Source organism: Sylvia atricapilla, chromosome 1 (assembly GCF_009819655.1).
Source record: "Sylvia atricapilla isolate bSylAtr1 chromosome 1, bSylAtr1.pri, whole genome shotgun sequence".
NCBI classification, from domain to species: Eukaryota; Metazoa; Chordata; class Aves; order Passeriformes; family Sylviidae; genus Sylvia; species Sylvia atricapilla.
In genome coordinates, this window is record NC_089140.1 from 17,670,534 (window position 1) to 17,696,853 (window position 26,320).

General features: G+C 39.0%; 1 long non-coding RNA gene across 2 annotated transcripts in view; it reads right to left on the minus strand.

Moving 5' to 3' along the window:
* Positions 1-1,201: 1,201 nt before the first annotated feature.
* The window catches only part of LOC136359522 (uncharacterized), a 72,659-nt gene continuing 47,540 nt past the window's right edge, over positions 1,202-26,320 (minus strand). Inside the window, exons 3-4 of one of the 2 annotated variants that reach the window (XR_010743294.1) lie at positions 2,986-3,091; positions 1,202-1,942 (exon numbers count right to left, since the gene is read on the minus strand). This is a non-coding gene — a long non-coding RNA (uncharacterized lncRNA). Of the gene's footprint in view, positions 1,943-2,098; positions 3,092-26,320 lie in introns of those variants that run through there. The other variant, XR_010743293.1, reaches the window with a different exon arrangement.

The following is a 26,320-nucleotide window of genomic DNA, read 5'->3' on the forward strand; positions in this document are numbered from 1 at the left end:
AGTTGATGGGACAGAAAAAAAAAAAAAGACCACAAAACCAGAGGCAGGAGGCAGGACTTCACACAGATAGCCCAAATCCTACAGCCCCAAACCTCAAAGAGGTTGAGATATCAAAGTTCCAGACTGGGAGAGACTGTTAATTTAGGGCATGGTATAGAGGGGATTCTAACAAACACACATTATGTAGACACTTACAAGATCTTGCTAATAAGAAGTTGCTTAAGACTGCACTAATTACTACTGCAGTGAAGTGGCAGTCTCAGAACTGCTATGCAAATTTCACTTTCCTGAGCAGCTTTACAGTAAAGATAAATACCTAGTATTACACGTTTAAAAATGAATGCCAGAATTTTGTAGAAATTTATTCTTTAAACTTCTCTTAAAAGAATTAATTAAATAGACATAAGAAACTAATTGAAAATGGGAAACATAACTTGTTCTGCAGTTAATTCCAATCTAGATTTCAGGAAGATGAGATATTATCTGGCTTTTTCTTGTCCTATGGCTCTCTCTCACTGGAGCACATCAAAACCAACTGCATTATTTACACTCCCAAGCATGAATCACAGTCTAAAATGTTTTCTATATCAGAGATAAAAGAACGGAGCACAGACATGATCCATCACACAAGTGAAACACAATAAAGCTTCAACCCTAGGCAGGACATCTGTATGCTCTGCTGCAACACGAAGCTTCCAAAGCCCCCAAAGTCTTTGAAGACTGATGTGGCAATTCAATTTGATGAAAAGGACCATATTTAATTTCTTACATAGCTTACAAAGTGAGTTTATATTTCAGTTTTGGTTTATGATATTTAATCATGAAACATCTGAATCAGCAAAATAAGGAGGATGGTTTTTACATCAACATGTTTTCTTTTTGTTTGCCATATTTAATAAGGAGCACATTTACAAATCCCTTCTGTGGATTTCAGTCTCTCTGTAGAGTTCAGATCAGAAGCAAGGTAGGAATTGAGAAAGGTTTTAGTGCAAAGGGATGAGTCATTCAAAGATTTCCCAAATATTTATTTGCCCTACAAAAATCACTTGATGAGTGGAATATGAAGTTGGGTAACACCAGAGAAGTCCTCCCACCTCTCTATTTGCAATACTGTGCTGGCAAGAAGGCACATACAAAAAGCTTAAAAGGCTGTGAGGGGCTGTGGGCACAACTTTGCATGTGTATGGGGACAGGAAGGGGGAGGGCAGGATGGCAACAGATTTTTCAGTCCATACTCTTCTTTTACAAGCACAGTGCAGAGAGATTACTAAAGGCTCTTTTCTTTGGACCTGAAGTGCTATTTGGGAAATGAACACTAGTTCAAATGATTCCTGCTGTTGCAAATAGGAGCTACTTAATGAAAGGTCTCTTTTTATTACTTCATGCCCAAATGAATATATAAAACAGAGATGGGCAAACATTTTTAAGCAACTTTTTTTTATTCAATTTCCCACATCATAGGCAAATAAAAGCGACCTACAGCGTGAATTATTTTGAGGGGGAAAGGGTGATTTTTAACATAGTAACAACATCAGCTTCAGTCAGGTAATATTACCTTTAACAACATCTCATAAAATTGCATAACTTTGAAATCCTAAATGCCAGAGAGCAGACACAGCAATAAATAACAATGATGGGGGATGTGGCTTTAGGGCAACATTTTTGTCTTGTATATTAATACCATAAGAGTAGAAGACTGCTCTTCAACACATCTTTTGAAACTCTTCTTTTGATATTCCTGTGGACATCTGCAGCCCAGAAAGGGTACAGGTAACACATACTGAAATCTATTGAATTTTGATGCAGTAGAAGCTGACGTGCCACAAGGTCTGTTTTATTGGTATACAGTATAATGACTTGTTTTGTCAGGTATTTAATGTGGTGGCAGAAGGAAGTTTTGGACCACAGGCATTTATTTCAGTGGAATGTCCACAAATACAGCCTAGAAAAGAAGTAACCATCTACAGTCATAGTATTATTTTAATTATCTGCCTACATAAATACAATAGAATCCCTTATGCAAAATGTAGTGCTCCTATAAACATGCTTCCTCAAAAATGTGCATCTTGAAAATGTCTATGCTTACTACCTGAAAAACCCAAACGGGTATTAGCAGTGCTAAATCCAAGAACGATTTTTAATTTTATCAAATCACATTAGGAATACTCTTAAGTTTTCTGCTGTTGGTTTACACTTATGGCATCAAATGTCTCCCTCTCTGCTCTACCAAGAAGCCTGAATGGCACCAGATTAGTCTAAGAATCCAGAAGCTTGCAAGTGAACTCATTGCTACTGAGCACAGGCTGCGCTGAAACGCTCTCACTGTTCTCTCTGCTACCCTCTAGTGAACAAGGAAAAATAAATTCTAAGTGCCTTTGAATCTTACACTGAATTGAATCTTAACTGAGTTATTAATCAAATCAATTTTCCAGTTTCAGACTAAAACGGAGACCTCCCTCAACAGCACTTCTGGTAATTATTTTTCCTGACTTTGTCACTCCATAAATTGAGAAGTTTAGGACAGCAAACTGGCTTTAAAAATACTTTTTTGTTGAGGAGGTCATTGAACTAGTTGATCTTAAGATCTTTTTCCCTCTTCATTCAGGACCTTTTTTTTCCTCCCAGGGATACACATTGATAACAGTTTAAAACATTTTTTTTCAATTGTAACTTGCTTTGAACCATGGTAAGTGTTCTGCTCATGGTGGGTAGCTACTTGTCTTCTTTTTAGAGGGAATATTGGGAAAGGGGGATGCAGTGGAGAATGAAGCATTGGAGAAACTTGGAGAATTTGCAGTAATTTGGACACAAGAAAGGGGTATTTCACTGAACTGTTTAAGAAAAGGGACATTCAGGACATATTGTCAAGGTTACTTACTACACTGTTACTGTTTGCTGTTTCTCTACACCATTCCTAGCTCCTTTCCTGCCTCTTCCTGAGGATTAAACAGATGGTAAACAGAAACTAATGTCTGTGTAACTCACCATCTGGCTAATAGATGCATTTTTGCATAGGCTCATTAGCATGCTTGTTCCATTCCAAATCCTCCATAACAGTTTCGTCTCTGTCTGCATCATCTTCATAACATAGCTAATAAATGCAAAATGCATATACAAAGTTGCAGTTCATGTGGAACATAATCACAGCTTTTAACTAACCAAAACATCAGAAATGGGACTCGACCCATCCCTCCTGAGCATCAGCTGCATTTGCTGTCTGGTCCACTTTTTTGATTATTATTTTATTCTGTTTGAATACCTGCCTTTAATTTACCACTGGCTCATTTTTTACCTGAGATGCTCTCTGCAAGAAAAAGCAACCGCCAACTTAATCTTTATAATCTTTGTTTTACTTAGAGGGAAAGGCAAATCATTAAAAAAAATTGCCTTAAAACCTAAGCTTATTTGAGTTATAGCTTGGCTGGCTTTTCCCATTATAATTACCCTGAGATGCCTAAAAGCAAGAAGAAGAATGACAGGGCTAATTTTAGCCTATTCAATAGCATTACACAGTTCATCAAGAACAGGGATCTTTTTTCTCCCTGGCCAATTCTGTCCCCATTTTAAAATACTGGTCAGAAAGTTCAAATCTTGGGTTATTCAAGGTCAGAGAATTACTGCTTAGAACCGGCAATGTCATGACAGACTAACAGTCAGATAAACACAGAGTCAAAAATACACACAGGTCAGACTGAAAGGATTCAGCAGGAGCCAAGTAGAAGTCAAGAACACCAGCATTGCATTAACTAAGCATATGCTAAGGTCTCTCCTCAGCTACTTGTGAATCATTAACTTTAAATGAAAATAGAAAATATTCAGAGGAGAAAAAAATCTACTAATAGTCACAAATATGTTATGTATGAGTGCTTTAGTATAGTTAGATAAAATGGTGAAAGCATGAAAATCTTATGCCAAATACTGGGGGAATGACAGCAAAACCAGTGCAGTGGAGCCCAACAGGATTAGGATGCTTCATCAGCACAGTCAGCACCTGCTCTGCAGCCCATCAGTGCACCACACTGCAGATGTGGCGCAGAGGCACAGCATTTCAGCCAGCCCAGACTCAGGGTTGGGTTTACATTGCTACTGAGGTTTCAACAAAGAGAAGCAACCACAAGGAGACAAGTTTGTCATTGAGCTGAAATGAACTCAACACCAACATCAGGTTTTTGTTGGTTTGGGTAGTACTATGAAGCTAATGGGAAGGGAAGAATAGAGAGGAAATAAGAGTAGAAGAAGCAATGATGGAGAAGAAAGGTAGGCACGAAAGAGGAGAATATCAATAGAGAATGGAAACTGGTTGAGAAGAGGGAAAATCTAAAAATGCAGAAAAAAATGTTGGCTGCACAAGCCAACAACAGCAAAGCTGGAAGTCTAGATATGCCTGACAATTTTTAAGAGACAGCATTTCAAATGCACCTAGGATATGCTGCAAATAATTTGTTTATCCAGATTTATCCGTGTTCAAATACAGCTCCTGACCAGTTTTTAGAGAGCCCAACTTAGAAAATCGTCTTTAGCAAAAATTCTGATATGGACAGCAATGCAATTTCAGACCATACTCCAGCCCACCCATCAGTGAGACTACACTTTAGTAGTGGTCTGGTAGGTTTTGTCCCACTTTTATTGGACAAAACTATCACTATTCTATTATACTTGCAGATTGACTTGAAAACATAATCATTTTACCTCAGATTACTGAATTACCAGCATGACTCTGAGAACTGTGGTTTTAAAATAGAAAACACTAGAGAGTGTTGCATTGACTAATTTCAGGTGGCAGATTTCAGATCTCTTTCCACTAGATGTTGCAGACCCGCAGTTTCAAGTGATGATATTGTCAAATGCTTAGCATATACAGGTTTTCACCTTAGTCATCTAAGTTCCAGAATTGCCGTATGGTCCACTTGCAAAGTCCTTCAGTTTTTAAAGTGCTATTCTCGAGGCAACAGTGCATTGCTTAATTCCATAGTGGACAAATTCCATGCATCCGCAGGAAACTCTGCTCCAAGTAGAATTTGCAATTACCAGAACCATTAAAAAAAAATATATATACATATATATATATATATATATATATATATATATACACCTGGCCTCTTTTGTAATACCAACTATTCATGTTTCCACAGTTCCTTTCCAGTCCTTTGTGCTTCAACATCTGAGCTGTACTTCTCAGCTCTGGGCTTCACAGTGTTCTTCAGAAGAAAACAACAGGCAGGAGGATGAAAGGGACAGCTAAGGGTTCAAGGACCAATTTTTCTTCACTCCAGACAGCAAACCTGTTTTAGCAAGCTCCCATCCATAATCAGTACCCCACACCTGACATAGCAGTATTTGGATGTAAGGCTCACTCTTGAACCAGGGTCTAAAGCAGTACAAAGAAACCTTCCAAAGACAAAAAACCCCAAACCCCTAAAATTCTGCATACAAGACAATTAATTGAAAAAGAGTTAAGTTATCTAAACTAACTGCTGTCTGGGCCTGTGTTTTTGGCTTTCCAGGCAAGGTTTGGATATTGGGGGGTCTATAGGGGTAGCTTCTGTGAGAAGCTACCAGAAGCTTCTGCTATGTCTGCAGCCAGTGCCAGCTGGCTCCAGAATGGACCCACCACAGGCCAATGCTGATCCCATCAGTGATAGTGGTAGTGCCTCTGGGATAAGATATTTAAGAAGGAAAAGAAAAACTTATTGGGCAGAAGCAATTTGCAGCCAGAGAAGGAGTGAGAATATATGAGAATATATGAGAATATATGAGAATATATGAGAATATATGAGACACCAGGTCTCTGCAGACACCAAGGTCAGTGAAGAAGGAAGAGCAGGAGGTGCTCCAGGAGTCCTCTAAATAACCTCAGGTACTGAGAATCCCCTGCAGGCCCATGGTGAGGACCATGGTGAGGCAGCCATGTCCCTGCAGCCCAGAGAGGACCCCACACTGGAGCAGTGAATGCCCAAAGGAGGCTGTGATCATCTAGGAAGTCCACGCTGGAGCAGGCTGTTCCTGAAGGACTGCACCCCATGGAAAAGACTCCATAGGAGACCCACACTGGAGCAGTTCATAAAGAACTCACATTGGAGAAGTCTGAGGGAGGATTGGCTCCAGAGGGAGGTACTACATGCTGGAGCAGGCAAAGGACTCCTCCTTCTGAGGAGGAAGAAGCATCAGAATCAGCATGTGATGAACTGACCATAATCCCCATTCCCCATCTCCCTGCACTGCTGCGGGATGGGAGGCAGAGAATCAGGATAGAATCAGGAATGAAGTTAGGTCTGAGAAGGAGGGAGAGGTGAGGGAAGGGCTTTTTTAAGATTTAATTTACTTATTCTTACTTGTTGTCCTACTCTGACCTTTAGATTGATAATAACTCCAGTTAATTTCTCCAGGTCGGGTCTTCTGTGCCTATGTCAGTAATCAGCGAGTGATCTCTCCCTGTCTCAACTCATGATGTTTCACTGTATTTTCTCTCCTCTGTCCAGCTGGGAAGGAGAGGGATAGAACAGATTTGGTGGCACCTGGTCTAGCCAGGGTCAACCCAGCACAGGTTGCTGTCACAAAGAGAGTGCACCTTTCTCAGCGTTGCTAATCTGGGCTCATTAAAGGTCACCAAATAATATTGTATTGAGGCAGGAGCAGTACCTACAAAATAGACCTTCTGAGTATAATCCTTCCAATGGCTGATGATGTGCAGTTGATAGAGGGACGATGCACAATTCTAAGGTCTTCAGCAGGGATCAAGAACATTTAAATCAATGAGTTTTATCAGTTGGCACATGTTCACAAGAAAAAATTCAAGAAGGGTGTGGCTTATATATGACATTTTGCAATGCCCATCCCAGGTGAGGATTAGAACAAATACAAAAGGATAATTACTATCTAATTAGAATATAAAGTTATGACATTGTAGTTTGCACTTAGCCTGATAATATTAGAGATACAAAGCAAGCACCCACTTAAATATTTCAAAACCTGAACAATTCAGAGATGAAGAAACATTTTCTAGAACTGAGATTCATCTCAGTGGAAAATTCCACCTTTTTTCCCCCCCATTTATTTATATTTTAAATCATTAGCATTCCAAATCAGGATTATTAGAAGTGGGGATTTCTGAGGCAAAATTTAAAACAATTCTATGAAATTCCAGGTAAATTCAGGTAAATTAAAGTATTGTATATAAATTAAAGTTTTTATTTCAGGTGATTTTAGCTTCAAGGAGTATACACACAAAGTACAAATGGCAGTACAAAGCTAGAAACCTCATGCCACCTCATACCATCTTGCAGTTTGTGTTTTTAGTGTAACAGGACACTGTTTCTCTTTCCCTCCTCACTGCTCTCACCTACCACCAAAAAGAAAAAAAAAAATCCAAAGCATCACGGAAATACTATTTCTCCACCAAGGAAATTTGATTTTTGCCCAACAGCATTTTCCAGGAGAAAAGAACAGCATGAAAAAAGACCCTTACCATTGCTTTCTCCAAAGCTACTCCTGTGGCAATGCCAAGGAGTGTACCAGGCTGTTTGTCAGACAGCTCTATTAGAACCTTCAACTCTCTGTCTCTTACCAACCTGTCACCTGTTACAACAGAGAGAAAGCATGCTGCCTACCTTTTGCTTAGTTCATTCCCAGCTTGCTGCTTACAGATGGGGCAAAATTACTGAAGCCATCTGGGAATATTATGATTATACATTTGCAGACAGAATTCTGGTGGTTCTTTCCATCTAATTCCTTCAGAAAAGTTTTTGAACTATTGTTGTTTTTCTGTTCAAGGATTTCAAATGTGGGCATTTTTAGAATACAATCGGCCAAATTATGAACAACTCCAGACAGAAGTCCTGCCAAAGGTAACATCCACAGACTGAAAAAATGTTCACTGCCCACCAGGAACAATGCAGAGTCCATCCCAAACCAGTGTGACAGGCTGAGCAGTAACCCAATTTCTGTCACTCAAAACTCTGAGCTAGGAAACCTCTAGGACAGGGTCAAATGCTTTGCACAAGCTCAGGTAGGTGGTGTGAGTCACTCTTTCCTCATCCACCAACAACTTTACATCATCTTAAAAGGCCACCAAATTCATCAGGAATGATTTGCCCTTAGTGAAGCCATGTTGGCTGTCACAAATCACCTTCCAATTTTCCTTGTGCCTCCACACAGTTTCCAGGAGGATCTGCTCCATGATCTTGCCAGACACTGAGGTGAAACTGAGAGGACTGTAGATCCCTGGGTCCTCCTTGTATTCCTTCTTAAAACAGGCATTATGTTTTCCACTTTCCAGGCAGTGGGAATTTAAGTGGACTTCTCAAATATGATGGAAAATGGCTTAGACACTTCATCTGCCAGTTCTCTGAGAACATTTCTCTCAGATACATTTCATCAGATCTCATGGACTTGTGCAGCTTCAAGTTCCTTAGGCAGTCTCAAACCTGATCCTGATCTGCTTCTAGAGCAGGTGTTCCTCATTCTCCCAGTACACACTTTTCCCTTCTGCAATTGAGGCAATGTGGCTGGAGTACCTATCAGTGAAGACTGAGGCAGAAATGTCACTGAGTACCTCAGCCTTCTCCAGATCCCAGGTAACAAGGTCTCCCATTTCTTCCCAGAGAGGGCCTACTCTTCCCCTTATCTTTCTTTCACCATCATATATATAGAAGTTTTCCTTGTTGCCCTTGATGTCCCCTGATATCCCTGATCAGCTTTAATTCTACTAGGACTTTAGCTTTTGTAACCAAATGCCTGGCTGCTTGGACAACCTCTCTGTATTCTTCCCAGGCTACCCATCCTTGTTTCCACTCTCTAAAAGCAGGCTTCTTTATTTGTGTTTGATTGTCCAGGAGCATCTTGTTCATCCATGCAGGCTTCCTGGCATCTTTGCATAACTTTATTTTTGTTGGGATGTATTGATCCTGAGCTTGGAGGTGATCCTGGAATATTAATTGGATTTTGTGTGTGCCTTTTCCCTCCAAGGCTTTATCCCATAATATTTTACCAAGCAGATCCCTGCGGAGGCCAAAGCCTGCTTTCCTGAAGCCCCGAGCAGTGAGCTTGCTGTGACTCCTCCCTGCTGCCCCAAGGATCTTGAATTCCATCATTTTATGGCCACTGGAGCCCAGTCTCCTCTTTGAGTTTCACCTTCTGCATCAAGCCCCTCCTTGTTGGTGAGATCAAGGTAGTATCTAGTATCATAGTATCTATCTTTGTTGGCTCCTCTATCCCTTGGAGAAAGAAGTTATCAATGATGCATTCCAGGAACCTCCTGGATTTCTTATGTCCTGCTGTGTTGTCCCATCCAACAACTGTTGGGGTGGTTGAAGTCTCCCATAGGGACTATGTGAATGTGAGGATGCTCCTGTCTGTCTACAGAGACCCTCACTCACTCAGTCTTCCTGGTCAAGTGGCCTGTAGGAGATCCCCCTGTAATGTCACCTGTCCCTTCCCTCTCTGATTGTGATCCGGAGCGCTCCGTCAGCTCCTCATCCATCGCCAGGTGGAGCTCCATGCATTCCAGATGGTCATTATCACAGGGAACAACACTCATTCCTCATCTCTGCCCAAGTCCTTCCATTTCAACACTGATGGGAACCATCTGATCACTGATGACAACCAGACCACAGCCCTGCATCCTTCACACATCTCTAACTCCTCCTGTTTATTCCCATGCTAACATGTGTTTGCAAGACTTTTGACTTGGTCCCCTGATGAAGCCAACTCACTGACTGTAGTGGCAGCAACTACTTTGTCCTGTTCTTCAGGTGCTCTGCTGCTGATCTGTGTGATCCCTCTCCAGGCTCTGGGCATCTCCTGCTGGCACTGGTATCAAACTTGTAGGAATGGGATAGATCGTGGTTCCCCTCCCTTTTTCTGGATCCTTCTTCACCAGCTGAGCAAACCTATGATGAAATACTGCTGTTCCTTCTCAACACAAAGACATTATTATTCAGGTGCTTGTACAAAACAGCAACAGCTTATCTGCTGCAGATAAATCTCTCCATCTCTCCTGATTTTTAAAGGACAGACAAATGGATTTCTCCACACATCACCTCCCATATTTTACATATGCAGGAAGAAATCTATTCTCAGACTGGTGGGAGCTAGTACAAACCTGCACCTTAGCCTGGCTATATGAACTTTGCACCTTGTACATTGCTTTTACCAAGAGCCTTACAGGAAATAAAAAGAGTTCTGGGTAGTTTTTCTGTCTATCCACAATTTAAAGCATAAACATCTTCAGTCGAGCACCTTCGCCTATGTCTGTCAAGAACAGTACTTAATTGCTGCAGATTGCCACTGACCACCACCAGCATTTCAGACAATAAAACCAACTCGAACCATAAATATACTCAAACATGCCACAAACTTACCATATCTTTTCAAATGCTGCCCTTATAGATAGCCCAGGGGAAACCCAAGGAGAACTCTACAGCTCTTATCAGCTTGAAAGGAGGAAGAGAACAGCAGCAGGATGAAGCATGCACAGGCACATTAGGGGAGGAAACAGAGATGCTCCTTCTTGCCTCACTGGGATGTAGCAACTTCCAGTGATTGCAGCCTAGCCCTCCTCCAAACTGGTTTGTGCCTTGCAGAGTATGTCAGGAAATTAAAGGCTTGTCATGCACTTCTGTTTTGGCAACATACTTACATATAATTTTCAGCAATATGTATGTTCAGAAGATATATAGCACCTGTGTCCTTGTTACACAGATGTAAATAAAATATCATGAATATAAAACTAAGAAACCTTCCTCTCCAGGCACTCAGCCTCCTGTAGACTGTAAATATGCACCATTAATACGTGGCTGTTCTACAGTAGCTTTCCTGGAAAAAATCATTAGAATTACATATATTCAAGCCACTCACAAAAAGAAAATTTAAGCTCAAATTAAGAGCAGAAAACTAAAAAGGCAATTAGATGGAGAGATAAAAAGTTCTTTGCATGGAATACATATATGAAACGCCTTAAAAAAACATTCCTATCTCTTGATCTCCATGAACTGTTTATAACCACATTCAGTTAGTTTATGGATTTTAATTAATATGAAACAATTGCAAGGACAACTTTTTAGCCCAATAATATTATTTTGTGGATCACTAACTCAGCTCCAGAAAGAAAGGAGGTAGACTGAGTTCCTGCTTTGCTGCTTTCAACAAGATGTGGAAACCCTTCTCCTAAGAACTCTTTTCATCCACTAGGCCAAGATGTCATCATGACCTCTTGTGCCACAGCTGCACTGACAGAAATCTTCATCCTTGCTCTTCTTCTACATACAATAAACTGAAAATACAGAGAAGTGGAAACCACCATGCCCAGGAAGGACAACTGCAGGGATCTCTGCACTTTGCAGAGTGGGGCTGTGGTGGGTGATGGAGGTGACTAGTGCTTGCTGTGGTCAGAGACAAATCATAAATCCCTTGCAAATCAATGTTTTCTGAGTGTTCTGCTGTGTGAACAGAGACTAACAACATTCAAATAATACCAAAAGCCTACTGAACCACCAGACAGGCCTAACAGCTCTCCCTTCCCTGGTGTGTGACTTCTTATTGTGTTTTATCTTCATAAAATTATAGATCCATAGAATAATTAAGGTTGGAAAAGATCTCCAAGATCTTTTAGAGTAGTCCAGTAGAGTCTCTTTTCAGAGAGTCCAGTTGTTACACCCAGAAGCACTGGGCTCACAACTAAACCATGCAGTATGCAACAGAATCAGCCCCAAATCCAGAACTGGCAAAGTCCATTATCTGTGCAGTTCCCTGCAGCGCAAGGTCCTGAAAGCATCACCCATCATTTATTCCTGCCAACACTGAACATCTACGTGCCTTCCTTCCTTCCTTTTAGACAGGAAGCAAATTAAGTCTTTGGAAAATAGGAAGTGATTTACATAAAGTATTAATGCCTCTTTATGCAACAGAATTCAATATTTTACTCCTTGTTGCTTCACATCAATCACAGTCTCTTAGATTTCAGAGGAATGTTTGCCCAGTCTCTGTGTAAAGTCAAATATTTTAAAATTCTGCTCATTCCTTGACTGAAAATAATTATGTATTTATAAGCTCATAGTCTGGTGAATCACAGGTATTTTGGAATAAAGCAAAATATAAAAAAATATTGCAGACTATATTTTACATGCAAAACTGGTAAATTCTAAAATTTCTATCATCAGTTGTAAAGATAAATAAAAATTCTTGTATTCAAACAGAAGAAGTAAAGCCTCTCACAGTATTTCTCATAAATGCAGTCAGGTTACTATTAACATTAGGTATCACCTTATATAACTATGAGACTGCTGTTCTTCAGCAAGTACTGTTGGCCAAAATGGACTTTCGTTTTTTCTTCCATAATTAATTCACGTTTAGATAGAGGTGTCTAGAGGAAAAACGTAGATCTGAACAGAATAATGTATCAGCTATATGTTTTACATTACTATCCTTAAGAATTCAGTGAAGAATCTCATAATGATGAAATGACTTTGCCAAGGTTATGCAAAATGTGCCTGGCAAAAATGCGCATCAAACCTTTCATCACCAGCGCCTACTTAACCACAAAAGTCAACTTTCACTCTCTTGAATATGGAAAAAATCTAAGTCAAAATGCTTTCATAATTCATTAAAAAGTATAATATAATTGGATACTGAATAAATAAATCCCAGTTTACATGCAGTGATATGTCTATTTTGTCAATATTGACATATGTCTACTTCACTAATAGTGACTGCTTTCTCTGTATTTTAATATTAATATATAACAATTTTTTCTGAGTCGGACCAATTTTTAATATATTTTTAAGGTACTTATTTCGAAGCATGTAATAAAAATTTGTCTGAAATTTACTCCATCTTTTCCAAACTCAAAAATATCAGCCTCTAATGCTAAAAGTCCAAGTCTAGTATCAATGCCTGGTTTATTTTAGTTTTGTGTGTCCCACTTTCAAACCAAATGCTTCTAATGAGATTAAAAGGAAAAAAAAATCAACTGAAGAGAACAACTCACCTGGGCCTCTTACAAGATCATTTCAAATCCACATAAAAAGCTTGCCTGGGACAATTCTAGCACTGAGGAATAATATACTGGCCACAAGAGCCTGGGGTTTACTTTAGCCCTGGGATAATGAAGAAAGCAGAACAATAAATATATGATCGTTTGTCTCCAGTTTCACCAGTGTTGCATGGTATGTTAAAACAGTGTAAGCCTGAACTGGGTAAACCTCCATCCCTCAAAAGTTGTGAATAGTTTCTCCATGCTGGAATGTTTCACTGATTCCTGCTAAGTGATTTGCAAGGTTGAGTAGAAAAACAGAAATATCTTCTCTGTTTTTCTTATGAGCATCACGATCACTTTGAGGTACCTTAGGAACCAGCAATGAGAGAGGATCAGAATGGGCAGTGGTTGCTGCAAGGTTTGTTTGAGTCCAAACAATCAGATTAAGATCTTTTTTGGTCTCATTGATGATAACAAATGTGATGGTATTAGTTCCTTTCTTGCTCATCAGCATGAAGGGATCTCCATAGACCTGCAAACAATTCACAGCCATATTTCATGAGGTCTGGAACTCAATGAGTCACTAGCAAATAAGGCTGGTGCTGCACTGGTTTAGTTCTATTAAAAGAACTAAATATCAAAATAATACAAAACCCCCACACTTGTCTCAGGGACCACACACACCAAAAAGCAATATGATTAGTCTTCACTGTAAAAATGTTACAGTCACTCAGATCTGTCTGGATGATAAAAAGAGAAATTACTACCAGAAATAGAGAGTTCACGTTATTTTTAATAACATCTATATTTAAACTCTAAAATAGCTACACACCACAGAACATATATTTCATAGTAAGCTCTGCGACCAAACAAGACTTAATTCCTTAAACACAGAACTACTTATCAGCTTACCAAGCCCTTAAGAGTCCTACATTTGAATGTAACTTACAGTCTCAAAAGCCAACGCAAGGAAATGTGAATTCTTGTTTACAGGATGTTATAAGGCAACTTAAACCCATGTACCAAGATTATGCTTACTCAAGGCTAATCCCCCTTTCTGTTTTGGAGCAAACACATTCCCAGACCTCTGGTGGTTTAGGGCACACCAGAGGATGTCCTAAGACAGATCAAGGCTTTGCCTGCCAGGAGCACAGGTGTTGCTGTAGGAGTCTGACCTGCTTCACAATTGTCCTGGGACACTCTAACTGTGTTAGCTGTATATCTCAAGGCAGACATATAAATTTCTATGTGTGACTATCTTAACCTCCTCACCTCGGTTGATGGTAATTATGTCATGGGGTACGCAGAGAGGCGGAAAATGAGTGTGAGGATTCACCCAAGCTCAGTAAACGTCCATCCTTCTACTCTCCCCAACTCCTGCATGTGCAAATTACTCCCTCCCACTTACAGCCTTCCTGTTTCAGTGGAAATCAGAGATGATACTTGAATTAAGATGTTTTCCACCAATCTCTACTTAATCTACTCACAGCCTGTCTACTATCCAGCACCTAAAGCAGCCTGTACTGACAGCAAATTCCTCAGTAGGCTTAGCAAAGGTTTTTCTTGCCATATAATTATTCATAAGGCCAATGTTAGGTGAGCAGGTGTTGAATGGAGTTTTCAAGTGTTTCCAGCTTAAAAGCCTTCATGGGATGGGAGCATCTTTTAAACAACATAGAATCTAGAATTTAGAGAGTAATAATTCTCCCTGAGATTAGCTCAGCTGGTTAGAGCATGGCAAGGTCACGTGTTCAGTCCCTGGATGAGCCATTCATTTAAGAATTGGAGTTGATGATTGTTGTGGGTTTCTTCTAATACAGAATATTCTGTGACTCAGGTGAGATCTTTATCACCTGTAGTCATGCAATAACTCCTTGCTGCCACTGATTTGAAGCTAACTATCAAATAAATTACGTTTTTAATGTCACAGTACTTATTCTTTGATTGTTTCTGGATGCCAATTCACCATTGTACTGAAAAAACTGAGAACGCAGATTATAACCAGAGAATTGGCCATGACAGACTCACACAACGTCACCATTCACATCACTATTGGTAAAGTTAGAACGAGTAGCATTTCACATATTGTTTTATGCCTAAAATTCTTCCTACACAGATAATTTAACCCTTCCTTAGACACCCTGCCTCTCTGCTGGGCTTTGAAATTCAACAATAAAGCCTTGACCTTAAGTGTATGCCTTCTGTCATGTTGTAGAGTTTCCTTCTAGATTCTGGGAGACATAAACATTTACAAACCTTCACATGTCTGCTCAAAAACGCTAGAAGCGATTTGGCAGAGCTGAACACAAACCCCTTCCCAGTGTCATGGCCTGCCACCTCTCTGCTCTACTGAGACAGAGTTCACCCTGACAGCTGATCCCACTTTCTGGAGGATAAAGGAGACCAACAGTTGGGATGCTTGCACAAAACTTTAACTCAAACAGCTCATGACAGCTTTGGAGAAGTCAGCTGGGTGAGAACAGCTTCTTTTGAAAGGGAGGGCACACTAAATATAGGTCAGAAAAGTTTCATCTCCCAAATCACCTTCCCCAGTCCCCACTGCTCCTTTTGTCCCTAAGCTGCAAGGTCCTGGGTGCTTTCAGCAAGACATTTTGGGTTGGACTTGCATCACTTCCTGCCTCACAACAGCACCCAGCTCTGGCAGGGATAGGATTGCCAGAGCCCTGCTCCTACCTCTGCCCACATTTTAAAGTTAATGCCTGATTCAGAAAATGGTATTCTTTAACAAGTGCCAGAAAGTTCATTTATATGTGATTACAGCTTTCAAAACTCCTTAAAATCCAGAAGTTGGAGCTAATTTCAACATTAATTGCCTAAATTTTCAGCCAAATTGCTTCCCTGCTCCCAAGTGAGAGGGTAAAAAAACCAGACTCATCTCAAGGTTTGCGAACATAATTGCTTTGGCATCCATAGCTGTGAAGTAGTGACAGCTCCTCATAACGTAAATTTACTTGAATATTCAAAAGTTAGACTTCAGGGATCACTGGAATTGATGTAGTCTTCCTTTTTTGGGGACTTTTTTTTTTTTGGAGGGGGGTGTTTGGTTCTTTTATGAAGTAAACTGAATTTATGCAAACTTTGCTCTAATAATAGTTACACAGAAAAATTACACATACAAACATAGATAAGTCAATCTCAACAACAAAAGTTATTAGGAACTCAAAACAGTAAGCAAGACTCAGATACAGAAAGCAGGTTAATACTTACTTCTAGGTGCTTTTCTAAAACCAATTACTTTTCAAGTTCACTTCCATCCTTTAAATATAATTTCTCTACCTTCCCAAACAGTTACAAGTGCTGATTCTCCCACTTTATTTAGCATGTGTCCATGAAAATATAAGTGCAAAAATTGGACACAGCTTATTTTGAATAGGATTTTAATTAATAATTATATCCCTGCTAGAAAATATATGTAATATATTTAATATACTATATATTAAATGTATTACATATATTTAATATATATAATATATATAATATATATAATATATATAATATATATTGCATACATATTATATATCTAATACGTTTAATACATGTAATATGTATTAAACTTTATTTCATCTATTTGTATGTGACTTCTGTCAATCATAAACACAATAACTCTGTTTTTTCAGAGCAGTAAAAGTTGTAATGGTTGACAAGCACATAGAAATGGATCTTTCATGTACACCTGTTCCAGGTGTCTGCTTCAAAGAAGAAAAAGTAAAGAGTTTTCTTCTGCACAAAATATACTGTAAATAATGCCATGGTCTGACAATTTTGGCAGGTATAATTTTGTACAAAAAGCAAAAGCCAATTGGAATATCTTAAAAGAAATCAGAGAATCACATAGCTGTTCTGCTATGTTGAAAACTTCATGATAATTCTGAGGCTGCTGCACATGTTTCCTTCAGAAAACAAAAAGTGTGTGTCTATACATATTTATTTAATTGGAGTCCTAACCAATTAGCATCTCCTCTTCCACCGCCGTGCCTCTGGTTAAAGCATCACTTCTTTTCCCTAGCCTACACTGTACACACTTAACAAAGCTGTGGGTGCCTAAATGTTCTCTCACTTGACACGTTAGAATCGTTTTTAACAGTTTAGTTTACAACTGAATGCCTGTAATTTCCTAGCATGTCCTGAGGCAGTTTCCTGAACTGTGTCATTATCTCGACAAGTCTTCAGGGACAGGGCTAAACAAGGTTTAAAATGTTATCTACCGGGGTCCTTCGGGGTCCTTAAAGAGTTTTTCTAGTTATTTGTGTGCTTAATATCAATGGGGGAAAGTGCTTTTATTCTTTTTCATCTGGCATTATCTTTCCACCACCATGTATTTTCCACAACTAACAAAGTTATTTCCCATTCTCATTTGTAGAAAACCAGCTTTTTTTTATTGCCTCTTGTATCTTCTAAAATTTTCTGTAATTAATTTCATAACACGACCTTTCCCTGAGCATTTTCTTCCCTGAGCACTTCGAAAATTGCTATTAGGAAGGCTCTTCTCCCTTATTATATGTTTAATCTTTCTAAAAGATTACCTCCACTAAATTCTACAAGAGTATTGTAAAGCATTTCAGAAATGGAAAAAAAAATCATTTTTGTTACATTAATTATACAAGTACTTGGAGTTTCCCAGAGTAATTTTTTCAATTTTTTACTCTTATTCACCACCATCTTATTCAAAATGACAGCCATTACATGTCTCACTGTTTCAGTAAAGAGAAGAAATCTGCAACCACAAAAAGCTGTACAATTTTTTCCTCTCCCTCCTTGAAAATGCACTGCAGAATTACTCTGAACATCTGCCCATGAAAGGGAACTGGAATGGTTTTTGTAGTACAAACAGCTCAGCAGAGTTATTTTGTATTCATTTTTGTCTTCTTTACAAACTGATAGAAATGGGGATTTCTTCTTCGATACATACCACATAAACACTAAAAAAAAAAAAAAAAAAAAAAAAAAAAAAAAAAAAAAAAAAACAAACCAAAAAACCCAAAAAACCACAAACAAACAAACAAACAAAAACAGCAAAAAAACCCAAAAAACAAAAACAAAAAAACAAAACAAAAAAACACCAACAACAACAACAACAAAGAAACAACAAAAAGAGAGACTACTGCTTCTGCTTTTGATTGGATTTTTGGAATTATTTCAAAATAATAGGGTGAACCACAACTTTTGGCTAGACTTTAGGTATCTGGGAGAGAGTCTGGCAATTCAACATTAAAATCTGTCAAATCACTGAAAATTACAATCAAGAGATAATTTAGAATTCTGTCAGAAACAGAAATGCTGCTTTGAAGGACATCTGCACTTACAGGTGTTCCTGTCTGCTTTTTGGTTACATCAATGGGATTAGGCAGCAGCCACTCTCATCTGGGATAATATTTTCAGGTCCTTAAGCTTTTAAGGCATAACTATCAAATGCTTCAACTTTCTCTATTGATGTGAAACCTGAATATGTCATTGGATGACCAACAGAGACCAATCCAGGTAACAGAAGAAACAGACTCTAGGGCATTTTGCATCCTGTGGAGCCTAATGTGAGGCATTTGCTCTGGCTAACATGGGAACAGCCACTTCAGACCAGGGTTAGGACTGTTTTTTGTGAGCAGTCCTGGCACAGTGTGAAGATCCCTGGCACACCTCTGGGTGGCTGCACAGAGATCCCCTTCTCAGCAAGCAGGGGTTGATGTCCTGGAAAAACTGCTCAGAGTTGCAGCTGAGCACAAGACTGACTTCTGCTGGGGTGTCAATGTTGTGCTGCTGTGAAGTCCAGAGACACAGAAATCCTACATAACTCATAATATCAGTTCTTTTCCAAACTCTGCACAAGCACCCAACAACCTCCCATTCAAGAAATCTGTTCCCTGTGTTCATCTGCTAACTTCGATGAAAAAGATGCTTCTACAACTTTGTAGCATGTCCAGAAGAACAAGCAAGATTCCAGTCAGTCACAAACCAAACTGACATCCCAGATACCATCCAGCCAGAAAGAACATCAGTGTAATTTCAATCTATAAATTCCAGGTTTGTCCAGTGGTAATGAATAGAATTCTTTGGTCATGTTTGATTTTCAAAGGTAAAACTGATTCTTTGCCACATTTTCATAACTACTGAGACCAATAAATAACTAAGTGAGAATTAATAATTAGTTCTCCAGGTACAATACAGAATCACTTTTTAAATTCTCTGTTCTGGTTTTAAGAAACATAAATAATAAAATATAAATAAATAAATAATAAATAATAAATACATGAGAAATATAAATGGAAAATTGAATAAGGATTCTAGTCTTAGCTACGTTTTTTCCCCCCACATAAGACTACTTTGAGCATATCTCAGTTAATAAAACAGAGATAAAATGCAGGGAAAATTCCCATAAATTTAGTGATACTGTATTGAAATTAACAAAAGATTAGTTGATTAATAACCCTGCTTAATAATAGTAATAATGAATAACTAATATTCGTAGATAGTTATTAAGCTGGTAAACCAAATCAGATATTTCTACATTTCATATTTCAGTTTTCTTAAGTCAGGCAACCTTCCTTGAGTACATGACAAAACTAGACAAAGCTAATATCATCTAAGAGTTAACAGTCTGACTCTGAAAAATAAATTATGAAGTTAATCTTATTTTTGTAGCAAAATCGTTTCATTAAAACACATAGTTGATTTAAGATGAACATTTATTAAATATGTAGTTGTATACAATTAAGAGATCACAAACCTAGAAATGAAACACTAATTCTTCCAAAATATTTTAAGGATAGCAAAGTACTACTTGAGACAGAAATCCTCAATTTTTTGCCTCATAACTACCAGAATAGTATTACTTCTTCTCATAAGATTACAGATTCAATTCAATTTGCCCAAACTAAGTTTTTACTAACAAAAAGTTCTCTTACTCATTTGAATGGGATTTTGGCTGGAGATTCAAATATTTCCTATTCTTAAGCTTTTTAACATCAAATTTTATTTATAAGGTAATAGATAGTTTAGTTTAAATGCATTTCAAGAGGATTCTTTGACCTAATTACTCTGTTTAGTGAACTGTAATATTTTTCTCCCCAGTTATTTATTGGTTTCACAGCAGAAGCTCAATCAATTTCTTTCCTGTTGATAGAAGGCTATAGATGTGTATTTTGTACGTATTCTTAAATGCTAACAATGATCCAGAACATGATGAACTATATTAATTTATTTCTATTTTATCCTAAACTACTAAATGAATGGAAAGAAGAAAAAGAAAACAAACTGTAACTGCTGAAGTGGTTTCTGGAAAGTACCCAAGGAGGAAAGGACAGCCACAGACATGGACTTCCAGCACAAACATAACAAACCAACACTGAGCAGCAAGAAAGCCATAGGTAGATGATTACTGGCAGACAGAGAAAAAACTGGAGCCCCTTTGCCATTTAGCTGAAACACCAGGGCAGCCTCCCAGCTGTGCAGCTGCTCAGAGCTCCCTCCTGAGCAATCCCCAGATGGGGATTTGCTCCACAGCCTTCCCTGCAGAGTCCAGTGCAGGAGGCATTGCCAAGCTCATGCACTGGATGACTGCTGCCAAAGCAGCGGTGAGCAGGAGGCCACAGCAGCATTGTGACACCTGCCATGTCTCCATCCTCATCCATAGCTTTCCGTGGCTTCAGCACTCTGGGACTCTGCAGGAAACCCAAGATCATTTTCCTCCACAAATCTAGGGAGAGAAGATCCCTGTTTCTCTATTCCTGTCCTAATTACGACCAACTCTTCTCAGTACTTTTCCTGTGCATTAATTATTTAAAATATTCAACACACAACTCATATAAAATGTATTTCCCTTACTGAGATCAATACAGGATGTCCTGCAGCTGAGAGGTTCAATTCATGACAAGAAGGTGGCACACTTGGGCCTTTGGGCACCAAAAAAAACAAATAGATTAACACAACCAGAGCCACAATGTAAATTAAATCTATATTTGCTCAGAAATAAACAAGATATGTTAGATGTATCAAAGGCAGGGTGAGAGGAAGGCACAATGTAACAGCTTTCACAGAAAAGGATTTATCCTTAGCTTAATTTTAGCCATCCATGAAACATATTAACTCATTTAGAACTCTTTTCTTCTGCTTGTCTCCTGCAGAGAAAGTGAGCGAAGACAAAACTAGAAAAAAAGAATACAAGTACAGCCCAGAAAGTGGAGTCACCAGGCAGAACCCAAGCTGCCACGTGGAGAGAACAGATAGCATAAATCACCTTCAATTCCTACTTTGAGTAAATCACTCTCACCTATCTTGACCTCCCACAAATTTGTTTTGCAAAGCCGGAGTTATCCATCAAGTGATCTATTCTGACCAAACCAAAGAACAGCCATACCTGCACGTATAGATAGCTCTCTCTAGAAAAGTCATGTTACTTTTTGCTTGTTAGGGGCTGTGCACAGATTCATGAGCTCCCAAACTCCTCCAGAACGTGGTGAAAAGTTATACCCAGGAGATTAAAATAATGAAAAAGTTTCTTGTGCCAATTGCTGAGGTCAAAAATATTTCTGTGTGTCACAGAACTACAGACTGATGCTGACACAACTTTTATCTAACCATCCTTGAAACTTTACTGGGCTAAACTTTCAACATAATGATTTTATATATGCATTAAAAAAGATGTTGTAACAGTTAATCACAAGCTTCTTTCTGCTCCATAAAAGAATGTGAAACACAGGAAATGAAAAGTCGATTGCTTTTCTGTCCGCAGATGAATGAGCGAGACGCCAAGGTTGTGTAACAAATGCAAGGCATTAATTCCCTATAAATCAAAATATACAGATTCACTATTTGTGCATTCCCTGAAGTGGCAGAAAGGCATGATACATTTCAAGGTAAAATACACTGAATTTGGAAATCAGTCTAAAATGTGGCTATAACAGGGGCACCCAGATACTTATCTTCAGAAGAACTTCATGCTTCTGATTTCTTCTTCAAACTCATCCCATTTCTATCACTAAACACTGACTTTTTAAATGCACTTTATTATGAAAAAAGGCAGACATTGAGGAAAACAATGCTTCTTAATGTGAGTGTCCACATTAACAACAAAACTCCCTACCTGAGGCTTTTAAAACATGCAGGTTTCACAGGGCTTTGCCAGTTTGGAACAGCCAAATTGAAGTTTTCAAAGTTCCCTAGCTCAGCAGCAGCCCCCATGGTGCTGGAAAACCGCTACTGAGATGTTTCAGAACTCAATTGCAGCCAGCAGAATCACAGGCTACGGTGGCCAGACCTCTGCTAGGAATTAGCATCACCACATGAAAGCACCCACTCAGTTTCCAATTCAGGCAATTTTAGAAATTAAGTAATTTTAAATCTATAGCAAGAGGTGCCAAAAAAACCTAAGCAGAAGTTTATAATATGTATTCAGAAAGGACTTGTAAATGCTGAAGAACGTGACTTTTAAACAAGAACCTTCTGACACCCAACTAAAAGCCCAGAGCTGAGCCCAGCTGGCTGCCTGTGGTCTGGGGGACACTCCTTTGGCAAATCATTCCCACAACACACTGGAGGGGGAAAACTCTGAGCATTCTGAGACCAAACTGCTCTGTGTTTTAACAGACTTCTTCCATCCTGCAGATGCTCATGATAGACCTGAGACACTTCAGCATACAAAGCATGAGATGAGTTTAATCCTCAGTGGGGTACAGCAGCAGGCAGCTGTGTGAGGTGGAAAATTTTTCTTTAATTCCACAAAACGGTTGTAAAAGTAAATATTTGGGTTCCTATGATGGTGATTTGAGAGAGACGGGAACAAGCAAAGTAAAATCTCCTGAAAAAAAAGGTTGTTGAGATTTTGATGCAAGTTAGGAAAAAAATTCCAAATAGTGACACAATAAACTTCTTCAAAAAAGAAATAGACTTTCATCTCTATTTTGTGATAGAAGAAATAGGTAGCACACAGCAGAACACAGCTTGGCTCACCACTACAAATATTAAATTGCAGGTCTCTGGTCAACATTGTCAGAGGAAAAGATTAGCCACACTTAGAACATGGGAAGAAAACAATTCTTCTTTTGTAAAGTATGAAACTAATAACCCTCAGGAAGTAAGCTATGTTCCTAAAAGGAAGGACATAAAAAAGAACCCCTCTTCCCCATGTTCTCACCCACTAAATTCCTCCCTCTTCAGAGAGTGACAGTTTCATATCAGAGTACGTGTTCAGGTACAGAAATCAAAGTACAGCAGTTTCAATTCCACCAAGCTGCTGCATTTGAAACCTGTGGTTAGCACATTTTTTCACAAAATTAATTTTTCTTCAGAAACTCCTGTGTAGAATATACACGGCAAAACAGAAAATTGTCTTGGAAATACAATTTGTATTTGAAGAAAGAAAAGGTAGTCCACAGACATGCTGCCATGTAAATTTTATATCTATCTACATCTTTCAACTGTGTGTATATATATATACACACACACATATATACATACACACACACATACACTAACATATTTGAAACCTACACTTAGAAGGCTACTTTCTCCTGGACTCAAAACCCTTTACCTTTAGTTATGAGAAAAAAGAAAAATATGTTTTCATTGTAGTGTCATGTAGATTTTCTCCTGCTGCCAGTCTGTATGATATTTCTTCCTAAACTAAAATTCTTTTTTTTTTTTTTCTTCAGGCTATTGTCTAAACACAGACTCTGTGTTACAGCTGGGATTGTTTTCTACAAATGAATTCTGCTACTGCTACAGAAAGAGACAACAATTGTTATTTGGAGAATGACCAAGTTGCAACTATTGCTTTATTTTTTTTCTTTTATTTCTCCTTCCATTCTTAGCTCAAGCTGTTCAGAGCAGAAAGGACTCTTCTTCAAAACAAAATCCAGATTTGAGGATGGGAACAAATTACTGTAAAGTCTGAGTGTGTGGGCATCCTTACCACTCCTACTCCACTCCTGAGAGACTAAAAGGAGTCCCGGAATAAAAAGGATTCTGAGGTGCTGCAGTGAGTCCAGAGGAGAGACACAGAGACTATCAGAGGGCTGAAGCCCATCTCCAGTGGAGAGAGGCTGTGAGAGCTGGGGTTGTTGAGCCTGGAGCAGAGAAGGCTTCAGGAAAACCTTAGTGCAGCCTGCCAGTACCAAAAGGGGTGCTACAAAAAAGATGTACAAGAACTTCTAAATAGGACGTGATGTGATAAGAAAAGGCGAAAGGGCTTTAAACTGTAAGAGGATAGGATTAGATTAGATATTAGGAGGGGTGAGGGTGGTGAGGCACTGAACAAGTCACCCAGAGAAGTTGTGGATCTCTCCCTGGAAGCGTTCACGGCCAGGTTGGATGGAGCTTTGAGCAACCTGATCTACCGGAAGTAGCCCAACAATACTGGGCTACTACTACACATACCAGAGGAGTTGGAACTGGATAATCCTCAAAGTCTCTTCTAACCCAAACCACCCTTTAAGTCTCGAAGACTATTATTTCTTAACCAGTAGTGCACAGCACTTGGAAATACTAGAAAGTATCTGCATATGGCCAGTAACGCACACTTCTTGCAGCCACCTCCATTTCAGACTGGTGTCCATTCCAGGCATTACTTTCCAGTGATTGTCCTTTCTGCAAGCCACTCTCTTCCCCCTCAATATCAGAAAGTTGCACCTTCAAATAAGTAGTGGCAGGCTTTAATCTGCAGCCCTCAAAATCAGCATCCCTTGCCATCAGACACATTCTCCGCTTATAATTTATTAAAACCAAGCCTGTTAATTGGTATAAAATCCTCCTCAATAAATTAGATTTCACAGTTTGGAAACAGATAACTGCCTTAGAGTTGAATTAATGGTTTTCTGCTCTTGGTTCTCTCTGCCTGGCACAGATGGTGGCCATAGAAGAAAACAGGTCTTCTAATTTAGAGCTAGATAAAAGGAGGTTCACCTTTCTCTGAACTTCACACACATGGCAGACAAGTGTAGACTCAACAACAATACTGCTGTGTGGCGTGGAGACACATATGACCATCCGCTCACATCAGACGAGACTACTTGAGCTACTGACTCCATCCCAAGCAGCACATGTGCCCAGACAAGAGGATGTGAAAATCCATCTACACACACACTTAACTCACAGCATGAGCTCCTGACACTCTATGCCAACCCCATGACCTATGACATGAAATGCTACCAGTCTAAGCTACAAGTCAGGAAGAACCAAAGGTATTACTATTTAAGAACAATATTAACAATGGGAATTTCTTAGCTTAAAAAGCTTAGGTGATGTTAAATGATAAACCATAATCCATATTTCAATGCGTAACAAAGAAAGAATAAAAAAATCAGAAAGTAATTCCTAGATTAAAAGATCCAGTCCTAAACTCAATCCAAGCTTCTCTGTTTCTCCCTTTTTCACCAAGCAAACTGAGCTATCAGCTACTTCACTAGTGTTGCAATTGCAGCTAAGTCCCATGGTCTGTACAGGTTTGCAGCCATTGGATCCAAGTGACAGAGTGGTCATTTAAGAGAGAAGTGGCCACCTCAAGTCAGATCCCCAGCAGGGTCACCATTGCCAGAGGTGACCAGAGGCTCTATGCCTGAAGCAGAGCCCATTCAAAGTGCTTTTTCAGGAGCTGTTCCTTCCTAACCAAGGCTACCACACCAGCTGAGTTTATCTAGCAAAGCCAAAGTATTTCTGTACAAATTGTTCTGTAAGGATTAACATGTGATATCAGAAGATACAGCATGGACAGCCCCCACCCAAAACTCACAGGCTTCTGAAGACCTTTGGCCTGGCTCCTCTCCCAACCCAAATTTTTCCAGTTTACATCTGTCCACGAGAGCTTCAATAAGGATATATTTAATGATAAAGGGCAAATATTCCTGAGCAGATTCCCTCTTCTGGAATAAATAGCCATTATATGTGTTGTTCAAGAAGATGGGGTAAATATTCTTTATTAATCCATGTGGCACTGTTTCTATGGTGGCTGAGGGAAAAGGTTCAAAGTCTCTCTCACTCTGAAAACTCTCAATCCCTTCAGGTTCTTGACCTCACACTGCTGATGCAAGAAGTTTCCACTAGATGGTGTGGGATATGTAGGACATGTAACTACATTATTAGTAAATGCACATTCAGTAAATTTTATTTCCCCAAGTTTCAATTTTAATTCTCTTGCCTTTCAAGAGAGAGAATTAGTTTATAGGAAAAGCAAAACACATACCTTAAAGAGGATTAATTCTACCCAGGATGTGTGCCACACTGGTTTTCCAGGAGGATAAAAGGAGTAACCCTGAAATCCTATTATCCAGAGAATTGCCTTAAAAATTAAGCATGCCATTTTATTACTTGAAGTAGAAAACAAAACACAAAAACCACCAACAAAAC